At 46.1% G+C, this 7,091-nt stretch overlaps 1 long non-coding RNA gene across 1 annotated transcript in view; it reads left to right on the forward strand.

The window, feature by feature from the left end:
* LOC128932046 (uncharacterized) overlaps positions 1 to 5,717 on the forward strand; it is a 29,785-nt gene extending 24,068 nt beyond the window's left edge. Inside the window, exon 2 of the long non-coding RNA XR_013535202.1 lies at positions 3,742 to 5,717. This is a non-coding gene — a long non-coding RNA (uncharacterized LOC128932046). The remainder of the gene's footprint in view (positions 1 to 3,741) is intronic.
* The last annotated feature ends 1,374 nt before the right edge of the window (positions 5,718 to 7,091 follow it).

Genomic DNA, 7,091 nt, shown 5'->3' on the forward strand with positions numbered 1-7,091 from the left:
CTCAGCCCCCTCACCATGTGATGTCCTGTGCCATCTGGGGACTCTGCAGAAAGTCCCACCAGCATGAAGATCTGCAACAGATGTGCCCAGCCCCCAGAACTACAAGAAATAAATGCCTTTGCTTTGGAAATTACCCATTTTTCTGGTATTCTGTTATGGCAACAGAAAACAGACTAAGACACTAACTAAACCCACCACACATCCAGTTCTTGATACGGAGGAGCTCATTGTCTTTTAAATAGCAAAGCCAAAAAATCTTTTTAGCGGTTCCCTAGGAGAGGAGCACACTAAATGTCACAAGGTCAAAGGCAGAACTCACCCAGGTAGAAGGGCCTCAGAAAATAAGCTGGATTTTTACAAGAAAAGATGAGAAATCAGGCTTTTTTTAATTGCATTTTAGGTTTTGGGGGACATGTGAAGAATATGCAAGATAGTTGCATAGGTACACACGTGGCAGTGTGATTTGCTGCCTTCCTCCCCTTCCCCTATATCTGGCATTTCTCCCCACGCTCTCTCTTCCCAACTCCCCACCCCCGCTGTCCCTCCCTATTCACCCCAACAGACCCCAGTGTGTAGTGCTCCCCTCCCTGTGTCCATGTGTTCTCATTGTTCAACACCCACCTATGAGTGAGAACATGTGGTATTTCATTTTCTGTTCTTGTGTCAGTTTGCTGAGAATGATGTTCTCCAGGTTCATCCACGTCCCTACAAAGGACACGAACTCATCGTTTTTGATTGCTGCATAATATTCCATGGTGTATATGTGCCATATTTTCCCTGTCCAGTCTATCATCGATGGGCATTTGGGTTGATTCCAGGTCTTTGCTATTGTAAACAGTGCTGCAATGAACATTCGTGTGCATGTGTCCTTATAGTAGAACGATTTATAATCCTTTGGATATATACCCGGTAATGGGATTGCTGGGTCAAATGGAATTTCTATTTCTAAGGCCTTGAGGAATCGCCACACTGTCTTCCACAATGGTTGAACTAATTTACACTCCCACCAACAGTGTAAAAGTGTTCCTATTTCACCACATCCTCTCCAGCATCTGTTGTCTCCAGATTTTTTAATGATCGCCATTCTAACTGGCGTGAGATGGTATCTGAATGTAGTTTTGATCTGCATGAGAAATCAGGCTTTTTAGGTGCAAAGAAGAGCAAGGCAAAGAAGAGAAGTCAAGACACGTGAATGATGCTGCATAAGAACGAGTAGTGTGTTTTGTGGTAAGTAGAATGTGTATTTAGGAATGTATAAAATCAAGAAAGAGGGTGGGATCGGTTCATGGAAAAATTGCACGCCACATGATATGGTTTGTCTGTGTCCCCACCCAAATCTCACCTTGAATTCTAATAATCCCCACATGTCAAGGGCAGGGCCAGGTGGAAGTAATTGAATCATGGGGGCAATTTCCCCCTTACTGTTCTCATGGTAATGAATAAGTCTCACCAAATCTGATGGCTTTATAAATGGGAGTTCTCCTGCACAAGCTCTCTTGCCTGTTGCCATGTACGATGTCTCTTTGCTCTTCCTTCGTCTTCAGCCGTGACTGTGAGGCCTCCCCAGCCATGTGGAACTGTGAGTCTGTTAAACCTCTTTCCTTTATAAATTACTCAGTCTTGGGCATGTCTTTATTAGCAGCGTGAGAACAGACTAATACACCAAGCATGGAGGTAGAAGTTCTTTTAGCAAATTGGGCCATCCATCCATCCATCCATCCATTCATTCAATAAGCACAAGTGCCATCCTTGGCTTTGAGAATGTAGCAGCAAGATAATGAGAATAATAAAAAGAAGATGACTTCAAAAAAGACTTTGACAAGAGAATTGAAAGATTTGGGTGAATTCATGAGGTATGAACTTACGAGGGCAAGTTCTGGCAACTGGCTTTGGAGATTCAGAGTATGTTGGAGCCAAACACTCAGCATGGCAAGAACAGGTGCAAGGAGAGGACGGATGATGGACTACATGATGAGATGGGTTTGAGACAGGCTGAATTGGAGGTGACAGGAGTGGCACAGGGGGTCTGCCCAGCCAGCATATCCCTGCAAGTCACCAGGCATGCAGTGAGACTTCTAGTAGACACTCTGGTTGTGGCCCCTGATCCTCTGTGGGACGCTGTCCTGTCTTCTGTGGGCGGATCACGCCCCAGCTTTTGTCTCTAACCTCCCACATCTGGGCCTGCCTCGAGAAGGCTGGCTTTGGGCTCCTGGACCACTTGACCCACACGTACAGAGACATAGAAGTGCCTGGGTGTTTACATCTCCTTGGAGTATTGCAGCCTATGACTGTCTGGTGTGGGAATGCACAAGCCCAGCTTTCGGGACAGCTCCTGAGGCATAACTCATGCCCCCAGAGCTCCCCACAAGGTCAGGCAGAGGCTCCCCTCAGCGAGACTTTTGCCTGAAATCCTGTCACCTCCCCTTCGCTGGCCTTCTTTCCTCCCCCCACCCACTTCCTGGTTTCTCCTGGGAGCAGTTTCTTAACACATCACTTGCAAACAAATCTCCATCTTGGTGTCTGTTTTTGGGGGACCCACCCTACATCCAGCACCTACAGTGTGCCAGTCCCTTTAAAGGACACTGGGGATTCAAAAATTGAATAATACACGGCCTGGTTTTGAAGGAGCTCATTGTCTGGTGGAGAGACAGATGTATACATTGACAATTCCAGTGCAGTGTGTGAATGTGCTGTTAGAGTGAGATGCTGGGGGGTGGGTGGGAGGCATGAAGTAAGGTCGAGGGCTCTTGTTCCACCCAAGGGATGCAGGGAAGACTTTATACAGGAAGTCATCCTTAGACTGGATCTTTTAGGATACATAGGATGTTGCTAAGGGAAAGGCAGGGAAGGGCAATATAGACAGAGAGAACAGTTAATTGAACTCAACAGGCATGAAACGAATAGGAAATGGGATGTGGGGAAACTCCAAGTAGCTTGCTATTGTATTGCAGGAGCCTAACAAGCAAAGTAGACAGTGCTGAGCAGAGAGCACAGATTACTGCAGAAGCCATGTAAAGGTGTAGAATTCACCCAAGAGAAGCAGGTCTGGCCCATGACGAAGTGAACCTAGAGCAGTTCATGCAGGAAGGACACATGTCCTTTAGCCCGTACTCCCAGCTCACAGTAGTCTCCTGGGGTCTCACCAAGTCTGGGTCCCCAGCCCAGAGGCACTTGACAGCACCCATGAACCTTCTGTCATCAACTGACTTTGTGGCCAAAGAAGACAGACCCCCCAGGAACAAATAAGGGATAAGCAGAAAGCACCCAGCACTTGCCTGGGAAACTTTGGTTGCAGTTTGAGTAGACTCTGAGACAAGAATTTGAGTACCCGAAATTTATTTGGGAGGTGTGAGAAAATATCCATAGAGGAATGGAGAAGTGAAGCAGGGAAGAAAGGCAACCAGTACAGGGAGTGTTATCGAGCACGTTACTGCTGCAGGTGATGAGAGCTTAATCCTGGGAATGGAATGGGACTGGTGTTGCATACCCCTGAGTTTTCCCACCCCAGGGACAGGGTAATTGGGGCATCTGTATCCCAGGTTTCATCAATCACTGGCTGAGGGCTGCTCCCAGGGAGTGTTAATTCCCTAAAAAGCAACAAAGCACCAGCCAGGCAAGGAAGTGCAGGTGCAGAAAGTCAGAAGTCAGGCCACTGTTCCCCGAAGCGGGAAGGGCAAGGGAGTTTGAGCAGGGCACCCGCGACACACACCCTCCTTCATGCTTCTTGTTCTTCCTTCCCAGCTGCAGGGGAGAAACATCTAAGGACCTGATTTTCCCTTTTCTCCTCCATGTGAAGGTTGGAAGAAGAGACAGGAAAGAACGCCAATCAAAACCGGGGAGCCAATATCCATCTAAAAGCATTCAAGCTTCATTGTCTTCAACCTATTTGGGGCCAGCGTATCTGCCAATTGGCACAGACTCGTTTCCTCACTCCATAAAGCAAGTGAGAAAAGAGAAAGCCAGTTCGTAATAACCCTCTACAAAGTCGAAGCATAATCTGATCTCGGGTTTCTAAAGAATCTGGTTCCTTTCACCTGAAAATGCCTGGGTAAAGCTGCTGTTAATACACCACGTTCTAGTAAAGCAGAGAGGCGTGCATTTTTTAATACCACCACCATTAAGGAAAAAGCTGTTTTTGTTTTAGTCCAATGGTTAGCACACTGCCCTTAGGCCTAGGGGCTCTGCAGAGATGTCTCAGGTGGATAAGGGAGGCGGAAAGGAGAGGTTTTTCCGTTCTCAGTCACTGTCTTAGTTTGGGTTTCCCTAGAAGCTGACCAAGAGACAAGGATTTAAGTGCAAGTTTTATATTTGGAAGGTGATTCTAGGGTCACCGCTTAGGGAGTGAAGAAGTGAGAAAGGGAAGGAAAGGCAGCCAACAAGGGGTGTGTTATCAATGCAATTATCACTGCGGACAGGTAGACAGAGCCTGTGCCTCTTAGGGAACTGTGTGAGCCAGTCTGGAGGACATGCATCAGCAGCATCCCACCTGAGGCATGCAGGAGCTGGGGTGTAAATACCACGGCTCCCATCCATTATTGGTTCAGAGCTGCTTATGAGGGACGTTAATTCTCTGGTACTTCCAACGTGCCAGGAAGTGGCAAAACAAACTCTGGCAGCCAGAAAAAGCCCTTGGCGAGGGAGCGAGTGACAGGGAGCATGTGCTGGCAGTCGGAATTTAATGGAAGGAGCCAAAATTTTGCAGAACAAGAGAATATGCAAGAGACACCAATAGCATGGGATACAGCCCCCTATTCTTAGTCGTCTGAGAAGAGAGGCTTAAATCTTCTGCTTTACATATCTGGGTGGCACTAGAGAGATCTAAGGAAAAAGAGGTTTTAAAACCTCTGGTCTGAAACAATGCACTTACTTTACGAATAAAGACATAGAGACCCCAAAAAGGAAGTATGTAGCAACGTGAGGACCAGAGCTGAGGTCCTTGAGCGTCACACCAGGGCTTTTCCCACGCTGCATGCATTTTAGCCCAAGCCCATTTTTGCTGCTATTTCATTTTCTCCAACTCCTTTTCTTCACATTATCCCCGTTCTCCACGTGTGCCCCGGTGACCTCAGCCGACTGTTTCCCAGCATCGACCACTCAAGCTTCCCACCAGTCACATAGAATACCATTCTCTTTCCATCTTTATCCAGCTCCTTTGACAAAAACCTTTTATTACATTTGCAAACAGTGACCAAAAAGTATGAAAACCAGAGGATTGATGCTGGCACAACCACTTTGGAATTAAATGTAAATACTCCACTTCACTTGGGCGACATGCTGGGCCGATAAAACAGCTTCTACAAACTCAGTATCAAGGAGTCTGTTTCCAGTACAGCTGCCTGTTGTCTTTCACGTTTGAAGATTGTTCAAAAGGCTTTGGGCTGCTTTATACACGAACATGTGGATGTCTTAATTTATAAAAACTGCTGTGCATCCTATTAAGCTCTGCATCCTCAGTACCCGACACTCTTTCTAGACCACAGTAAGTGCTCAATAAATGTTCGCTAAATGAATGAAGAAAAAGAATGATAGCCCCTCACTCTTGTATCCCCCTCAAACTGAAATCCAAAGGCCAGCCAGCTGCAGGGATTTTCATGTGCAGGCTGAGCTTCAGTAACATTCCGTCAAAAATGGATCATGACCTCTTTGCCAGATTTTTCTTGAACTATACAGACAAAAAAAATTAACATCATTCCATTCATTAAATAAATATTCAGTGCTAACTATGGGTTGGGCACTGGGATATGATGGTGAAAGGAGAAATAAAGGAGAGGCTCTTCCTCTTTGAAGAGTGCAGCCCAGACAGACACAAATCAAGTAATCATACCAGTTCAGTGACACCAGCCATGGTAAATGACGGTGGTGTTTTTACAGATAGGTCCACGAAGACTTTGATGTTCCTCCCCTTGAGAGGTGGAGCTCAATTCCCTTTTCCTGGAGTATCGGTTGGACTCAGTACCTTACTGTAGGGAATAGAAGGGGTGGGATGTCATTTCCAAGATTAGGCTATAAAAAGACTGTTGCCCCATCTTGGGTGGATTCATTCTTTGTCTTTCTGTCTCTCTTCTCATCATTTGCTCTCGGGGAAGTACCAGTTGCTATGTTACGAGGATACTCAGGCATGTGAGGGGTAAGGGAGAACCCCCCTTTAGGGAGGAACAGAGAACTTGTAGCAACGATGTCACTATCTTGGAAGCAGAGCCTCTATCCCCAGTGGAGCCTCTCCAGATGACTAGATCCCTGGCCAACAACCTGACTGCAACCTCAGGAGTAACTCTTGAGTCAAAACCACCCAGTTAATCCATTCCCAAATGCCTAACTCACAGAAACTTGGAGGTAATAAATATTTGTGGCTTATAATATGCTTGGGGTAATTTATTAAAGCAATAGGTAATTAACATGAAGGAGAAGTCCTAGATAATGTGACTGCTTCCATCTGATCTGAGAAGTCAAAAAGAGCTTCCCCAAGAAAGTGGTGAGTAATGGAGGAGCAAGAAGGCTGAGAAGAGTAATCAAAAGAAAAGAAGTGACATGTGCAAGGGTCCTGGGGCAGGAAGGAGCACACTGAGTTGGAAAGACTAAAGGAAACCAGCGTGGCCACTGGTGCATGAGATCAAATGGGAAAGTGATTTGGAATGAAGCCAGCAGGAGGGGGACCTATCCATGGAGGGCCTCAAGACATTGTCCAGAACTTTGATCTTTATCAAGAGAGCAATGACAAGTCTTTAAAGGGTTTTAAACAGGTAGGTGACTTGATCAGACTTGGATTTCCTTCATGTTCTTTCAACTACCATCTCCTACCACAGCAATCAGCTGACAGCTTCCTCTCTCTGGGCATGTTTGGATTTCCACACAGAATTTTTGCAAATAATGAACATCACATAGGCAAAAAACAAAAAAACAAAAACCTGCTTATAATTTGCAGTGCTAACTTCATGCTAACCCTATTTTACCCCAGTGGCTGCCAGTCACCTGCTATCAGCTGGAAGAGGGTGAGATAGACAAGGTTTGGTAAACATAGGGTGAAGGGGCTCCCTTCAAGGTAAATCCCAAAATCATGTGTCAATGTTGGCGCATAGGAGCATCTGTGCTGT

Source organism: Callithrix jacchus, chromosome 5, assembly GCF_049354715.1.
Source record: "Callithrix jacchus isolate 240 chromosome 5, calJac240_pri, whole genome shotgun sequence".
Classification (NCBI taxonomy): Eukaryota; Metazoa; Chordata; class Mammalia; order Primates; family Cebidae; genus Callithrix; species Callithrix jacchus.